This window comes from Abramis brama (assembly GCF_963993115.1).
Source record: "Abramis brama genome assembly, chromosome: 10".
Lineage (NCBI taxonomy): Eukaryota > Metazoa > Chordata > Actinopteri > Cypriniformes > Leuciscidae > Abramis > Abramis brama.
The window spans coordinates 40,937,977-40,956,733 of NC_139972.1; the positions used below are offsets into that span (position 1 = coordinate 40,937,977).

Sequence of the window (18,757 nt, forward strand, 5' to 3'; positions counted from 1 at the left end):
TTGAACAGATCAATTTTTGTTTGAAACTCTCTTGCTGTATTTACAAATGTTAGACCTTTTGATAAAACAGAGATTTGACAAGTAGAAAAAGGGACATCTGAAATGTTAATTACTTGTTCATCTTCATCTTGCCTTTGCTTCTGGTGTGCCGGCTGTGATTTATGGATCCTTGATGACCTGCTTCTACCTCTTCTTGTCTTCCGTTTCGTTGTCTCTGTGATATGTTGTTTCTTTGAGGTCTGGTGCCTAAAAAAGTAGACGAGGAGGACTCTTCTATCTCAGAGTGGTCTTCATCACTGCTAGGTAGTTGAAAGGAGACAGTTCTTCTCCGTTGTGACTGGGTTTTAAAACTTCATTTTTGTTTCCACCAATAAACTTTGTTGTCCTTATTATCTGATAAATCTCTGTTAAATTTCCTCAGTTTTTCTTGTTTGAGCTCTCTTTGTAATTTCTCTAAATCCACTTCTAGTTCTTTTTCGAAAGAGATTTGTTGAGTTTTAAAGTTGGTAGATATTTCTTCTTTCAAGTTGGCAATTTCATTCAGAATTTGAGTTTTTTGTTTCTTAACTTCTTGCATAAGGAGAAGCATGAGATCTAGAGAACATTTGTTTAATATTGCTTCCCATTTCTCTTTAAACTCTGAATCTTCAGCACCAAATGATGGGATTTTTTTAATTCTCAGTCCTCTTGGTATCATTTTCTCTCTCCAATAGTCTGACAATGTTGTCATATGTAGCTGTAGTTTCAAGTCTTTTTCAGAAAGTTTTTTGACTTCAACAAACAGTTTTTTAGCATCTGTGGTTTGTACAGAGCTCTGATCAAACAGAGTGTCTGAGATAATAATGCTCTCACCTTCTTCTTTGGAATAGGAGAAGTATCCAGTAGCCATTTTGGGTAAGAGGCAAATAGTCCCCAACGTTGATTCAACGGAGCTTCTCCAGAATGACTTAAGTGCCGTTCTATGCTCTTTTCTCAAAGAAAAACCTAACTCCAAGTCCTCCAGAGTCGCGGACAAAGCCGATTTGAAAGATGTTCGCCAGCAGCAGCCGTCATTCTTTGTTTTCAAGTGGCAGGTAACCGTCGCAACTCTGTCGTCATTATGTTAAGCCCGCCCCGCCTACTCTATACACAACGTGATTGGCCTGACCCAATTTAGGTTTTTGCAGCTCGAAAGTCAATGGAGAGTTGCTAGACTGCCCTGGCTGCAAAATACATTTTGCTGCCGCTAGGGTGCATCTAGATTTCTAGGCTAATAAAACATATTAATTATTTATGAATGTATAGTCATATTTTGTAAATGATTAGTTCATCATTAACTAATAACTTTTAAGGGACTTATAACTGAACATTATTATAAAGTGTTACCCAAACTTAAATAAATAAACAAATACAGTACATATAGGTGGGAAGAGGTGGGGAAAGAATTAAGGATCAGGAAAAGTTTAAAGTGAAAAGTTTAGATTATTCTGAAATATTTTTTTTTTTACATTTTATAGAGGGTTCACCCAACTAAAATGGCTTCCATGGAAATGGAACGTGAGCACGCCAAGAAAAGGAGTGCACCCAGGAATGAGGAGGAGGAACACCCTGTTCCAGACATTCCAAGTCTCCCGGAAGTTCCGGGAGTCTCCCGCATATTGATAGCGGCTCACTGATGCCCGCAAATTAGTTAAAATCTCCCGGAATCTAGAGCGAGCGAGCAAAAGCGCGCATAGGAGACAGAGACTGTGCTACAAACCATGTAGTGCGCGCACGGCAGAGAGGGAGAGGGAGCGAGAGACGTTGCGTGTGTGTGCTAGTGTGCGTGTGTGTGCTAGTGTGCGTGTGCCTCATGAAGCACATGTAAGATAGAGAGCATCCTGATTGGCCTGATTCGGTAAATCAACCAATCAATTGTCAGTGTGGGCGGGCTTTTATCTCTTCTCCCAAACCGAATTAATCAGTTCAGTGTATCTAGAAACAGGAGGGTCATGGCAGAGGGAGAGTGCTCCAAAAAATTCAGGTCATTACCTCCCTGTCATTACCAGAGTAATTTACTAGAGTAAATACCTCCCTGTCATTACCAGAGGGGAGTCATTACCTCCCTGAAATGACTTTTTGTAGGTTGGGATGTCTGCTGTTCCTCTCATACAAGGCAGTGTAGCACAGTATTTCAGAGGAGGTAGACCCACCCTAACCCAAGAGAGATTTGACAAGTTGATCCTTAACTTCATCATTCAAGGATTGCATCCACTTCACACTGTGGAGAGATCAGAATACACAGATTTATTCAGAGAGATTTTACCCTCTATGCATTTGATGTCCAGGAGAACATTGGGAAGAATGCTTGAGGATGAGTATACATCAATGAAAAGCACACTGTCTATGATTTTGTCCAAACAGAACTATGTATGTACTACAACAGATGCGTGGTCGTCAAACAACAGAAGCTTCCTTGGGGTGACTATCCACTGGATAAACCAAGAAACATTAAGCATCTGCTCTGGGGCATTAGCCTGTCACACGATCATAGGGCACCACACATATGATGTTTTAGCTGAGATGTTGCAAGATGTGCACAGAGATTTCAACATAAAAGACAAGGTGAACGTTACAACCACAGATAATGGTTAAAATTTTGTGAAGGCTTTCAATGTCTTCGCAGAAGTTCAAAGAACCATTCAAGACAGAGAAGAGGAGGATGAGGAAGAAGATGAGGGACACACTGTTTTCATAAATGTCACAGACATTTTTAATAAAACAGAAGAAGACTACAGTCTCCCACTTCATCAGCGATGTGCCTGCCATACCCTCAACCTGGTTGCAACGAGAGACATTGAGGGTGCTTTGACCCAGTCAGAGGCCTTTAAAAAAGTATCAAGATCAACAATTGGCAAATGCCAGGGACTGTGGAACAAGCAACACAGAAGCACACAAGCTTTAGACATTATCAAAGACAAGCTAGGGTGCCAGCTGATAGTTCCCAGTCCATCAAGGTGGAACTCCACTTACCATGCATATGGAGCGCTTGACTACCTGTATCCTGACAAAAGAACAAGACCTCCAGGAGACCTGTGAGAAGCTTATTGTGACTCGCTTCAAAGCAACAGAACTCAACTTCATACAGGAGCATGTTCAGGTAAAAAATACCTTTTTTTGATATGTACTTAAGTTAACCAGTGTTCATGCTGTAATCCATGTATCTGTCTGAACATAAAGGCAACCACATACCTCTAACTGAGCTTAGTGTGGGGAATTTTTTTTCCCAGGTTGTTAACTGAATGTTAAACAACTACTACTTATTAGAATGATGATGATGATGATTATAAATAAGAAAACTAATAATATTATTACTTTTGAGTAATTGTTATTTATTCCTTGTCTTTCCTGTGCATCTTTAAGGTTATGGCGCCTCTGACCAAGACCCTTGACGTACTACAATCAGATAAAATGGCCTACACAGGAGTGTTGGTGCCAACAATCTCAATTCTCCTCAATAGAATGAAGCAGATAAAGCATGAGGAAAACATGCATCACTGTAACCCACTGGTAGATGCTGTCATCAATGGGGTGAAGAGGAGGTTTGGATACATTTTTCAAGATGCAAGGTTGCTCATAGCCTCTGCAGCTCATCCTATGTTCAGATTGGCGTACATCCCCAGTGGAAAGAAGACTGATGTTGTCTCAAACCTGAAAGCAGAAGTTAACCTGCTTCAAACTCAATACCCAGATGATCACATGCAGACAGATGGCGAGGACCCAACTGATGATGGCGATGAAATAACTGGATACTTCCCCTCACTCAGAACAAGAACAGTTCTGAATGAAGTGGACAGCTACTTGCAATCACCCGATACCAACCTTATCAATGCATTCCAAAACCTGCCGATGATGAAGAAGATCTTCCTGAAGTACAACACAGGAGTTCCTGCTAGTGCAGCTTGTGAACGACTCTTTAGTGTAGGAAAAGACATTTTCCGACCAAAGAGAAACCGTCTTTCCGATGCAAATTTTGAAAAGCTTCTATTGTGTCGTGTGAATAAACACCTCTTGTTAAAAAACTCGGGGTCCAGCCTGGCCACCTCTTGATATGTGGTGGCAGAAACTTGTTTCCATGGAGAGAGATAGATATCTTTCACACACACACACACACACACACCAACAAACACACACACACACACACACACACACACACACACACAAACACAAACAAACAAACAAACAAACAAACACACACACACACCAAATGTTATTTAGAGGACATGTTTGTTTGTTTGTTTGTTTGTTTGTTTGCCATGTTGGTACTGTTTGGAGCAGGTCTTAATTATTTTGCTACTGTGGTTTGAGCTGAGTTGAGTTTTAAATTAACTTACAGTTAGTCCTGCAAATGTGCCCAAGTCTAAATTGTGCATACCCAGGCAAACACATGTGCATATGCATACGTACACATACAGATGAATACACACACACTCTCAACACCTGGTTTTGTTATTATGTGGATCACGTTTTTTTGGGGTTTTTTTTGCCAAATTGGTTTGGAACAGTTGTTGAATAAACAATTGAACTGAACAATTATGCTTGCCTATCTGTTTGACTTACAGTTTTATTGATCACTGAGATAGCATTGATTTGGAATGAAGTTGGTTCAATATAAAAATGTAATTTTAAAAAATAGCTTAAATGTAGTGAACTACTTTTGCCATGTTCCTGTAGCTTAGCTTGCTACATTTTCCAGGGTGGTAGCTTCAGTGTAGTGAAGCTTAATTTAATGTAGAGTAACTGCTAGCTTAGCTCACTACATTTTCCAAGTAGCTTGCCCAACACTGGTTGTTCTCCCATTCAGACCAGTGCCCCTCTTGTGACGCGAGTGGCCTCGTCTCGTTTGACGGATCCGAGGAGGATCCTCACGATGACTCTCTGTCATCGGCGGCTTCGGACGCAGAGGGCTGGATGCAGAGGATTATCATCCGATCATGGTTGTATCTCGCTATTAGGGCCCTATTTTAACGATCTGAAACGCAAGTATCAAACGCGAAACGCAAGTAACTTTGTGGGCGGATAAATGACTCTTGCGCCCGATGCAAATCTAAAATGGGTTGGTCTGAAGTAGCTTCATTACTCATAGGTGTGGTTTGGGCGTAACGTGAACTAAACCAATCAGAGCATCATCTCACATTCCCTTTAAGAGCAGGCGTGCTTGTTCCATGGCGGATTGCTATTATAACGGCAGATTTGCCAGACGCATGCCAGGAGCGGTTCACAGCCGAGGAGACCGACGTTCTCATCAGGGTCGTAAAAGACAGAAAAGTGACATTGTATGGGGATGGCAGAAACCCACCCAAATAAGCTTAGGTGAAACAGGCATATAATAATTTTGGTAAATGTGTAAGCTAGATTTATGCCTATTTTTTCACATTCATGGACACCACAATGATTTCCCTCATGTGGAATATTTTTCCTTCTAATTATATATTTTTGCAAAAATGGAAACTGCTGCGTCTGTGTGTAGATGAGAGAAGCAAAGTGTATACGTGTTGTGCATACGCTACATTATGGCCAAGCATGTACGCTTAAAATAGGATCTGAACACGCCACTGACTTTAGAGGGGAGGAGGGAAGTCTGTGGAGGGAAAAGTCCGCTGTGCGTCGGGTGCAAAATAGGAATTATACATGCGTCGGTGCACAAAGTCAATTGCGCTGGGTGCAAGATAGGGCCCTTAGTGTTACTCGATCTTAGTGCTGCATTTGATAGTACTGACCACAACATTCTTTTAAATAGACTCGAAAATTATGTTGGCATTAGTGGAATTGCATTAGCATGGTTTAACTCATACTTATCTGACCGTTATCAGTTTGTAGCAGTAAATGAAGAGATGTCTCATCGATCACAAGTTCAGTATGGCGTACCACAAGGCTCAGTACTAGGACCGTTGCTGTTCACTCTGTACATGCTACCCTTAGGAGATATCATTAGGAAGCATGGCATTAGTTTTCACTGTTATGCTGATGATACTCAGCTCTATATTTCTTAACGCCCTGACGAAACTTACCAATTCACAAAATTAACGGAATGCATAGCTGATCTAAATAGCTGAAAAAATTGGATGACTAGTAATTTCCTACTACTTAATTCTGAAAAAACAGAGAATCTAATTATTGGACAAAAAACCTCCTCACGTAATAACCTAGAATATTGTCTAACACTTGATGGCTGCTCTGTATACCAATACCAAGATACCAATATTTCATTTGAAAGTCACGTGTTAAAATATTTTGAACGTTTTAAAATATTGCTGATTACTTACAAAGCAGTAAATGGTTTAGCTCCGCAGTACTTGAGCGAGCTCTTAACGCATTATAGTCCTTCACGTCTATTGCGATCTCAAAATTCCGGCCAGTTGATAATACCTAGAATATCAAAATCGACTGCTGGCGGTAGATCCTTTTCCTATTTAGCACCAAAACTTTGGAACAGTCTTCCTAACATTGTCAGGGAAGCAGACACACTCTGTCAGTTCAAATCTAGACTAAAAACACATCTCTTTGACCTAGCATACACATAACACATTATAGACTTCTATAATTCAATATTAGGCTGCATAGTTTAGGTCAGCCGGAACCGGGATCACTTCCCATAATTCCTGATATAAGTCTGTTTATCCGAGGTTTACCGCAGTCCACCGGATCCAGGCCGTATCCAGATCCGATGAAGGACCTGTATGGGATTAATATCCCAGCAAACACAGAACGTTCCCCTAACGTTCCCGTTTGGTTCCCATTTGGTTATTTTTTTGGGAACCAAACAAGAACGTTCTGGGAACGTTCCCTGTAGGTTATTTTTAGGATCTTTGTTTATAACATTAAGGGAACGTTCCCAGAACGTTCCCTGTAGGTTATTTTTAGGTTTAAATTTATAACCTAAAGAGAACGTTCTGGGAACATTCCCTGTAGGTTATTTTTAGGATCTATTTTTATAACTTTAAGGGAACGTTCCCAGAACGTTCCCTGTAGGTTATTTTTAGGTTTAAATTTATAACCTAAAGAGAACGTTCTGGGAACGTTCCCTGCAGGTTGTTATTTAATAACCTAAAGAGAACCTTCCCAGAACGTTCCCTGCAGGTTATTTTTAGGTTTAATTTTTATAACCTAAAGAGAACCTTCCCAGAACGTTTCCTTGCAGGTTTTAGGTTTTATTTTTATAACCTAAAGAGAACGTTCTGAGAACGTTCTCTGCAGGTTATTATTTTAATATCACTTAGCCTACTATTAACAGGCAGATTACCAACTGACAACGTCGTCAGTACGGTCCCCTAAGGTTATAAGATAACCAACAATGTTCAGATCTATTCGCAATAACTTTTTATTAATGATATTTTAAATTATGTTATATTTTAATTCTATATGTTTATTTAAATGCTGCATGACTTTGAAGTGTTTTAATGCGCATGCGCGTGATCAAACACTGGAGCACGTGCGCTGCGCGAGAGCAGATGGAAACGTCATCGACAACTGACAAACAACAAAACTCCCGTCTCTCGCTGTTGGTTTCACTGCTTTCAGGTAAGTTTAGACAACAAAATCTCACAAATAATACACACAAACGCCCCTGACACATTTCTTACGTGTAATTGACACGCTTCTGTTAAATATTTATTTTAAAGAAATGGTTTTATGTCTTTGAAAAAGTCCGTTAGCATCTACGCTAGCTAACCGTTTTCAAAAGACAACGTTAGGCCTAAGTTACGTTAAGTTGAGGTCTTATTTATGAAAGTTTGGGTTTTTAAACACATATTTAGTGTAGATAACAGTTTTTGATAGTTTTGCTGGTAATTTGTCAGTGGGAAGTAAGCTAATTTATTTAGGCTAACCTAAAAGAATGCACTGTATTGTTAACTTAATCAGTGACGTCACTTACCAATATTGCTAAAATGTGATTTCAGAATAGCGAGAGAAAAAATAAAACTCTACAACAAGGGGTGAGTTATTGTTTAATCATGATGATAATTCCATATGCATTTATTTCACAATATATTATCTTAAGATTTGTATATATTTATCTTTTCTGCATTTCACCTCTGTTCTAGCTTGGTTCCTTGTAATAAACCTATCACATGTAATATTTTTGGCTCTGTGACAAACAGCATGTTATGTTCCTAGATCATCATGCCGTGATGGCCTGCTGCACTCCCTGTCCAAGAAAATTTCTATGAACCATATGACTAGTAAGCAAAACCACCTCAAACATGCAGTGCACTGCTGTTCAAAGGTTTGGGGTCTGTAAGATTTATGCTTTTGAAATAAGTCTCACATTTTAAAATCATTAACCCCAAGTTTTTTCAGTGAGATTGTCCTTGAGAAGCCTGTAAGCTAAATAATCAGCTAAATAATAGGCGACTAATACAATATTATAATGGTCATAGTTATAATAATTCATTTAACTATTATGATAACATGATATCCTGATGATTACTATATTTTATTTTATTTCTTTAGGTCTGTTTTGAATTATGTTGGCCAATGAGACTGACAACATACTGTCCAACTCAAAGGTATTTATGTATTTTTTTTAATTTTTTTTATTGATCAATACTGAAATTCTTTGTACTTTTAAATGCGGTTCAGGGGGTCGACAACTTTAGGCAGTTATTTTTCACAGATTTATTTATTTAATGTTTATTTGACAGGGACAAATGCATAGAACATTGCTTTATAAAAAATACAAAGTAGATGCCATGCATACAGGTTTATAGCCATGACTAATTTGCAACCCCTAGATATCTTGGGCAGCTGTGGCTCATACTCTTAGCCTTTAAAAATGTTTGAATTGATATCCCCAATGCAATATCAGGGGGTAAATATATCATTAGAGTTCTTAAAGTTATGACTTTGCTCTTGTTACCAGATGAGATATAATCCCTATTGTTTGGTCCTGTATTCTTCAGGACAAGACCTTGATGCCATCCACAGTCAGTAGATGAAGAAGGTGAGTTTAGCCGAATTCAGTTCTCTTTCACTTTTTTTTTTTTAGCTTAAACAGACACGTGCACGCAAAATGAAGTCAAAATGGCGAGTTTCCTCTTGTCTTGTGTTTTAAACAGAAAGAAAACGGATGCGTGTCATTTATATTAGTTCTGCGCATTCGTCTTAAAGGGACAGCAGCCTAACGTACCCGCAGCTGTTTGTGTCGCCAATGGTGATCAAACATCAAAAGAGAAAATGACTTGTAGCTTTAGCAAAGATACATTAATTTTATAGTTATTTTATTTTTACACTGAAGACTTATTTTACATTTTGATAAATCAATTTCTGTACCTGATAAGTTAGATTTAACTGAAAAACATAATGCACTGCTTATTTCAACTGTGTTTTTCTTCTATTGTATTAATCTATGCTTGTTATCTATTGTAATTTTCTATGCAGGTTCACTCCTCTACAAAATCCCCCCAATAGAGGTTATGCGGAGCGCCCAGCGGTCGAACCGGAAAGAGGTCTAAGCATTTCCGCTTTTCACTTCCGTACACATCTGCAGCGGTAGGGGATCTCTGAGTTTACTGTTAATTTTTGCTTATTACACTAAAATTCTTACTTCTGTTTTAATTAAAATGTCACGAAGGCTAAAATATCAGAAAAGGGAACATCCGAACAGCAGTTTTTGTTGTGTGCTGATCTGCTCTATGTCGGGGAAAATGAGTAGTACAAATAGGTTCTGTACTCATAAAGTGACGTCAACATCAGCAGTAGCATTCGCCGTCAGGCAAGTGTTATTTAAATAAACTCCTGATGTACTTACAAACTTTCCAATGCCTCGTTTAATGAGTACAGAACCTATTTGTACTACTGTAGAAGTTTGGTACCATTCTGGGCATTATTAGTGGGGTAATTTACCAGATACAAACCTGGAGCCGTTAGCGCATGCACTAAACCATATGGCTGATATCTCTAAATAAACTCTACATTTTTCAATATTGTGCAGCACTAATATTGAGCATATCTTAAAGTGAACCTGGAATGATAATTTGTGATACCAGATGAGATGTATGTATGATAGATTTTGAACTGTACTATTTTTTTTATTTCAGGTTTTCTGGGATCCCAGCGGAAGGCATCAAGGCATCAGATGTTGGCCTGGACAGATGCACCTGTAAACTACACCGACCTTTGCTTTTGCATGGATGGCTGATTATTACCATGTTCTGTGAGGGTTTCATTATAGCAAAACTGAGCACCTGTGACAGTGGAATTTGTAGGTGTAAAGTCACAGAGATTAAAAAAAAAAAATTGATAGCAGTTTCAAACTTTTTTTCACTTTCTTTCTCATAAACAACACAGCAGTTACAGGTTTTCAAATTCTTCATTGAAGGTGAGACTTATACATTATACGTAGAGCGAATTCGCAGGTCAGAGTTCACTAGACTTAAATATTATTTTCTCTGTTTTTTATTTGACTTCAGAGAGAGAGGCTTAATGGGTATCCTTACCCCTATATAAAACATTCCTTTTTTGATTTGTAGTCTGAAATAATAAATAGTGCAATATAAATAAATGCAATGTAGTGTTTTGAAATATATACATTTTTCTATACACATTGATGCTGAAATATCTGAATAAATACATGATACCAGCAGCGCTCGTGCTCATATCTCCTACAGCTTGTGATCCCAATTGTGATCCACAATCCCACCTCACTCTTTTCATTTGCTCCAGATGAATATTAATGCCATTACAGGGCTTGAATTTTGGCATGGGATTGTGTGTCCATGTAACGCGTTGTCTTTTTATTTTCTTGTTAAATTTGCAGATGGTGTTGGGAGTTTAAATGTTTTGAGCGGAGTGAAGATTGGCACATTCATGTATATTGTATATAAATGAATACTTTTTCAACTTTATAGCCAAAGTTATAGGCTACAGTTTGCAAAAAGATAGTTTTAATTAAAATGTTTGTGCAGTTTTATTTATTGAAATATTTTCATGTTTGAAATATTAAATGTAAATTACTGTTCCTGAATACATTTTGCTAACGCTGTTTTTAATGACTTATTTTAGGTTGATAATTAAACAATGAATCAACAAAAACATGGATTGTGTGCTGATTTATTTATTTAATACAAACTGATTGATTTACTTATTAATGATAGTTTCTGTAAATTCAATTTATTGTAATAATATATTCATAGGATTCTTAAGTGTTTGAACAATAAACAATGTAGAATATGTTGTTTGTAGACCTATAATTTGTGTACAGGCATATCAGGATGTGTAGACGTTAGGAGAACGTTCTGGGAACCTTTCGGCAACGTTCCGGGAACGTTCCCCTAACCTTCCGGGAACGTTACGAGAACCTTGCGGGAACCTTTCGGGAACGTTCTGGGAACCTTTCGGCAACGTTCCGGGAACGTTCCCCTAACCTATAGGGAACGTTCTATTAACGTAAAGAAAACTTTCCTGGCTAACCAATAGGGAACGTTCTTGGGAACGTTCTGGGAACCAAAAACTAACGTTCCCAGAACGTTAAATTGTTAGCTGGGATCCTGCCATGATTCAAAACTGAAAATAAAGTTCTGAAAGGTTGAAACTAAGTGTTCGAAAACTCAAAATCTTACAAAAAACAGTTTTGCAAGATCGAAAAATAAGATTTGCAAGATTGCAAAATGTAAAAAAATAAAAAATATCTCTGCAAACGTTGTTTTTGAGATTTCCTTCTTCAGAACTGCAACATTTTTTTTTTACGATGTTGCGCAAACAATTTTTCAGAGTTTCAGATTTGTCAGTGTTCTCCCACTGTATTAGTTTGTTTTCCAGAGTTGAAACCTTGTAAATGGTGATCTGAAAACTGGTGTGCGAATGTGTGAAAAAAAAAGTTTTGAAACTCTGAAAACAGTTTTGCAGGCTTGCAAAGTGGTAAAAAAAAAAAAAATCTCTGCAAACATAATTTTGTTTTTGAGTTTTCCTTCTTCAGAAGTGCAACACTCTTTTTTACGGTGTTGTGCAATCATTTTTTCAGAGTTTCGAATTTGTTACTGTTCTCCCAGTGTATAGTTTGTTTTCCAGATTTGAAACCTTGTAAATGGTGATCTGAAAACTGGTGTGCGAATAGGTGAAAAAAAGTTTTGAAACTCTGAAAACTGAGGTTCGAAAGGGCGAAACTTATTACATTACATTACATTAGCACTCCTATTGCATACTATTTTTTCAGAGCTGAGTTTACAACACCCACTTTGCTGAGATACGCCCACACAGTTGCGAGCTTGCGACTCACGTGATTTGTGGCAGCGTTGTCACGCAGCTCTGCTCTGAAACTCAGACTGAGCGAAAATGAAGCTTCGCAACTTCGCAACTTCAAAAAAAGCCTGGAGGGAGGGCCGTCTGCTCTTGGTCAATGCTTTGCTGTCTGCTGACGTACAGTCCAATCACAAGTCGTATTACTGGAAAGGTGGGATTGACCGACTGCTCCGCCAATGACGAAAGCCAAAGTATTCATAAACTGATTGCACACTGGCACGTCAAAAGCGTGCGTTTCAGCCAACGCGCGATTTGCCAAAAGCGCGCGTTCTTAATGTGCGCTTTGTGGCCACAGAAACGTGATCTGCTATTTAAAACGATCTGCTATTTTATGATTAATAAAAATGTTTTTAACCACTATTTTTAAGACTGCTCCTCCCTGACACCCGTGGGACACTTGCCATTCTACATTTATAACAATAATATCTTAGTCTAAACCTAAAGTAATCTTGAAAAACTACATATAATTTAAAAGCTTTCAGACTCCATTATTCATATTTGAAGACTAATTATCAAAAGAAATGACAGCAGTAGTAGCCTGGCTAACGTCAGACCACACGTTATGAACGCGTAAACAGGTAAACCAAACAGGCAGTGCAAACGTGTGTGAAGTGTCCAAACAGGCGAAAAGAATGTGCTCGTTCCCTGTTCTCCTATCGCACGTCGAAGGCGTCATTGCTTGAGTCTGTCATGCTTTTGTCCCTATATGTGGTTTAGGACTCTTGTATTATCATTAAACCCAAGCAAAACAGCATGGAATTATCGATGGCAAATTTGACAGAGGAGAGGATTATAATCGGTGAGTTATTATAATCCAATAGTTATCATTTAGGTAAAAAGAAAAGAAAGAAAAAAAAGAAGAAAGAAAGAAAACAGACAGTTTTTTATTTCAGCACCTCGGACAATCCCCTAATCCCTTCGTTCGAGACACATCTCGCAAATTTTCCAGTTGTAATTTCGGTAACAATTTAAAATAAGGTTTCATATATTATTGATTTTTGTTAATGTTTACAACGTTTACTAATTATTAAAATAAAAAGTTGTATTTGTTAACATTACTTAATGCACTGCGAACAGGGTACTAAAAGGGTACACTTCTCAGATTAGTAAAGTAAAACAAAGTTGTTAAATTAAAGTTTAAAAAAGTTATGAAGTTTAAGTTTATGAACATTTTAAATATATAAAATACATGTTGTTTTTTACATATATTTACAAACCATTTTCAACCCTAAAACTTCAAGAAAATCAATGCTAAATATCTGGACAAGTTCTGGGCCAGATTTTAGGTTGATGTCTCAATAAATGAGCTTTAGGAAAGATTTTATTGTGCGCAGTACCAAACTTTTCCACTAGATGATATCCAGACTCCACCGATGACTCTTCGATTTCCATATACGTTTTTAGTGATCTGAACCTTATATTTCCATACTATTCCAAATATTTATGAAGTAGACATCCTATTCAGAAATAGTTTGGGCAGAAATGTTAATATTTGATTTGAATTTAATCTCTAAAACACATATAAAAATGTACGGAAAGAATCAAAGCGCGTTATAGTTTGCCTCCACATCACAAATGAAGAATCTATAGGTATTTATCTACTGCTGTAGCCTGGGTTTCCCCATGCTGCCTTGTTTTTCACGCTGCTAGGCAGCCTGGACACCATGGACCAGATTTTGAGAATGAGACAAGATCTGACGGTAGCCAGGCTACTACTGCTGTCATTTCTTTTGATAATTAGTCTTCAAATATGAATAATAGAGTCTAAAAGCTTTTAAATTATATGTAGTTTTTCAAGATTACTTTAGGTTTAGACTAAGATATTATTGTTATAAATGTAGAATGGCAAGTGTCCCACGGGTGTCAGGGAGGGGCAGTCTTAAAAATAGTGGTTAAAAACATTTTTATTAATCATAAAATAGCAGATCGTTTTAAATAGCAGATCACACGTTTCCGTGGCCACAAAGCGCACATTAAGAACTGAAACGCACGCTTTTGACGTGCCAGTGTGCAATCAGTTTATGAATACTTTGGCTTTCGTCATTGGCGGAGCAGTCGGTCAATCCCACCTTTCCAGTAAATACGACTTGTGATTGGACTGTACGTCAGCAGACAGCAAAGCATTGACCAAGAGCAGACGGCCCTCCCTCCAGGCTTTTTTTGAAGTTGCGAAGTTGCAAAGCTTCATTTTCGCTCAGTCTGAGTTTCAGAGTTTCAGAGCAGAGCTGCGTGACAACGCTGCCACAAATCACGTGAGTCGCAAGCTCGCAACTGTGTGGGCGTATCTCCGCAAAGTGGGTGTTGTAAACTCAGCTCTGAAAAAATAGTATGCAATAGGAGTGCAAATGTAATGTAATGTAATAAGTTTCGCCCTTTCGAACCTCAGTTTTCAGAGTTTCAAAACTTTTTTTCACCTATTCGCACACCAGTTTTCAGATCACCATTTACAAGGTTTCAAATCTGGAAAACAAATTATACACTGGGAGAACAGTGACAAATTCGAAACTCTGAAAAAATGATTGCACAACACCGTAAAAAAGAGTGTTGCACTTCTGAAGAAGGAAAACTCAAAAACAAAATTATGTTTGCAGAGATTTTATTTTTTTTACCACTTTGCAAGCCTGCAAAACTCTGTTTTCAGAGTTTCAAAACTTTTTTTCACACATTCGCACACCAGTTTTCAGATCACCATTTACAAGGTTTCAACCCTGGAAAACAAACTAATACAGTGGGAGAACACTGACAAATTTGAAACTCTGAAAAATTGTTTGCGCAACATCGTAAAAAAAAATGTTGCAGTTCTGAAGAAGGAAATCTCAAAAACAACATATGTTTGCAGAGATATTTTTATTTTTTTACATTTTGCAATCTTGCAAATCTTATTTTTCGATCTTGCAAAACTGTTTTTTGTAAGATTTTGAGTTTTCGAACACTTAGTTTCAACCTTTCAGAACTTTATTTTCAGTTTTGAATCATGGCAGGATATTAATCCCATAGACCTGTGCCTGGACATGATGACAACGCAGTCCTGAAGTCTCAACCACTCCCTCCCCTGTTTACTGAAGTGAGGTGGATCCCGGCCGTATCCAGATCAGATGGTGGACCTCCACCTGGACCCATCCATGACGCATCCCTGAAGTGCCAGCCTCATCAGCCCTGTGAAGGCCTCATCGACACGACCAATCTGACTTCTGACCTGTAATGCTGCCTGGATCATAATCATACACTGCTCGCTCATTGGCCAGAGGAGAACTGGCCCCCGACTGAGCCTGGGTTCTCCCAAGGTTTTTTTCTCCATTCTGTCACTGATGGAGTTTTGGTTCCTTGCCACTGTTGCCTTGGTTTTTGGCTTGCTTAGTTGGGGACATTTAATATTCAACAATATTATTGATCTGCCTTACTTAGGGTGGATGATGATGCAATTTTCTTCTAGAAACAAACTATGTTGTACTATTTTCATGTTATCAATGTGAAGCTGTTTTGATACAATCTGTATTGTAAAAAGCGCTATATAAATAAAGGTGACTTTACTTATCCGTGTCCTTTCTAAAGCAGTCGAGGAGCCCTATTGCAGCTGCCTGGATGAATTGGGGGCCAACAGGCCCCTCTGCAGCAATCAGCACAGTTCGTCCCAGAAGATCACGAAGAACTGACAAAGTCTTGGCACGCGCCACAAAAGCCATCGCCCAGGCCATCGGGAGGGCTATGGCCAGCTTAGTGGTGCTGAAGCGCCACTTATGGCTAAACCTAACAGAGATCAAGGCCGCGACTCTTCCTACTCTTCCTACTTCGCGACTTCCTCGAAGCTCCTATTTCCTCCACTGGTCTCTTCGGCCCTGCTGTGGATGGTTTCACTGAGCGCTTCACTACCACACAGAGGGCATCGCAGGTTATGCAACACTTCCTGCCCAACCAGTATACAGTCCTGCCGTTCAGACGGTCCCTGGCCCACACACTTTTACAAAGTGCATGGATGCAGCACTTTCCCCCCTTAGACAGAAGGAAATGCGCATCTTGAACTACCTCGACGACTGGCTCGTTTTGGCCCAGTTGGAGATGGAACTGAACTCTCACAGATCTGTGCTCCTCAGCCATTTGGAATGCCTGGGACAACACAGCCAAGAGCTCTTTGTTCCCCAGTCAGAAGATCTACAACACAACAGTTCTACCAGAAAGAATCGGGAGAAAAAATGATGTAACAAAAGCATATATTTATTAACAGCCCGGCAAGCAAATATTTATAAAGTTCTTTGGCACAGAACCGTCCGTAGCGCGCAATCCAAGGTTAGTGGAATCTGCATTTCCTGCCTGAAGATGAAGGCAGGGGCGCAGCCGACCCCCAGGAGGTATGGAAAGGGACAATCCTGGTTGTGGTGGGGAGGATGGAGTGGAAGGGACCATCCTGGTGGTGGTGGGCAGGATGGAGGTAATTGTTTGCATTAGCATCTGCGAACTCAGACATGTGTAAGTACCGATCTTTTATACTGCAAGTATTAGCACATGATTGGTTAGATGTGAAGGTAATAAGTGACGTAACGATTGAGTCTTCCTGGCAGAACTTACGCTAAAGCTTTCATTGGTGTCCTATATAAACCACCAGGGCAGGCTCAGGTTGAGACATCTGTACGAACTGGCCAGAAGTCTCCTCTTATGGGCATAGAGCAGCCTGCATTCGCTGAGAGCAACGGATGTGCCCGGCAAACTGAACCAGGGAGCAGATATGCTGTCCCGGGGCAATGTGTACCCAGGGGAATGGACCCTCCATCCCCAAACGGTTCAAATGATCTGGGAGGTTTTCGGGGGAACAGAGGTCAACCTCTTCACCTCCGAAGACAACTCTCACTGCCCAATATTTTTCTCGAAGGGCAGGGACGTGCTGGCCCACGAATGGCCCAGCCTTTCCCTGTATGCTTTTCCCAGACTTCCCAGCGAGAGTCCTGAGCACAATTTGCGAGGCTAGAGCTGTCTACGAGATGCCTCTATGCACTTAAGTGGTCTGTGTTCTCCGGCTGGTGCTCAACCTGGAACCAGAACCCTGCTTTATGCAAAGTATCTCTGATACTTTAATTTCTACAAGAGCTACTAGATGCGGGCCGTACCCCCATCCACGCTCAAAGTCTATGTGGCGGCCATCGCAGCCTTCCATGCCCCGGTGGCCGGCCACTCGATAGGGGAAAGCAACATAAGTGTCCGCTGCCTAAGGGGAGCAAGGAGCCTGAATCGATGGCGAAACGAGCGTCTTTTATAGGCAGTTGCCCCTTCTGCCCCATTCTGGCGGGCTCTGCACTCAGCTCAGCGGGCTGTGCACCGATTGGTTCGCGCAGTTATGCAGCTCTGCCATAGGTTTGTGCAGTTACCACTGACCAGCCAGTAGCATGCTAGTAGTCTCAGCACTGGTATGGCTTTGCAGTAGCACTTCGTTATTATACAAAAGGCTTCAGTATTCTGAGAAAAAGGAGTTTTCCACATAGCGTATAGCTACACAATACTCGTTCCCTTATCTCAGGGAACTGAGGTTACGTTAGCAACCGAGTCGTTCCCTGTACTCTAAGTTTAGCGGCGGGTTATTTGAATGCTGTGTACTTTTGCCTGTGAAAGGATAATAGTGCAGAGCATCGTTCATTTTAGGTAAGTGTTTTCCTGCATTAAGTTACTAACGGGGAATTCTAGCGGGTGATGCATAATCAGTAGTAACATTTTTGTTTTTCTTTATGTTTGTTTTTGCAGCAGGATTCTCCCTCTCGTTCTTGACGATCATTGTTCTCTGCTGTCGCTATAGTCACAGCCCTGACACTTCTCTTCTGCTCTTCAATCTCGCAACTAAAAGAAAGGGATTGTTTTTATCTGGTTCCATTTGTTTATACTTTACTTTTATTTCAAGGCTCGCTTATGTGATAGGTGGGATCCAAGTAGTTCTTGAAAAACACTTTTGAAAACTGTGTCGGACCGAGTAGCTAAACACACTTGTAACCAATCGGCAGTAAGAGACGTGTCTCCTAATGATGAGGAGGAGATAGCGCTCAGTGCACACAGCACAGACATTAGCCGAACGACTACAGAAAGCGAGAGATGGCAGATAAAAAAACAAAATAAGAAAATCTCTGGGAAACTTAAAATGAAAAAGGCGGCTTACGATCAGGCAAGAGGGAGAACTCGTGTTAATATCGGAGAAGCTTGAGAGAAATCAAGGGGCGGAAAGGCCTAACATCGGACGCTGATTTTGCTTTATTTCTTCTCGATAGGTGAGTAACATTGTTTAGCTTTGTTTCACAGAACTAATATATGCTGGCCAATGCTTGAATATGCTCGTGTGTCATCTTTGCTTCTTTTGTTTTTTCATTTGCAATCTTATTGTCGTTCGCTTCAGCTATGAAAAAGACATTCATTTCTACACCATATAAGCCTGGAGCATCTAAACCTCCTCCACTGTCTGTTTCAAGCGTAGGCTCCCCAAAGTGTGTCTGAAAAGTAAGATAATATATTCCTAATATATGTTTGT

The 18,757-nt window shown here is 39.7% G+C and overlaps 1 long non-coding RNA gene across 2 annotated transcripts; it reads left to right on the forward strand.

Moving 5' to 3' along the window:
- Nucleotides 1-8,142: 8,142 nt before the first annotated feature.
- LOC311090563 lies at nucleotides 8,143-11,071 on the forward strand. Of its 2 annotated transcripts, XR_014607905.1 has the most exons (5): nucleotides 8,143-8,201; nucleotides 8,473-8,528; nucleotides 8,922-8,962; nucleotides 9,400-9,510; nucleotides 10,059-11,071. It is a non-coding gene; the product is annotated as an uncharacterized lncRNA (long non-coding RNA). The 2 variants fall into 2 exon arrangements; XR_014607906.1 differs by lacking the exon at nucleotides 8,143-8,201 and having other exon boundaries at nucleotides 8,221-8,528.
- The last annotated feature ends 7,686 nt before the right edge of the window (nucleotides 11,072-18,757 follow it).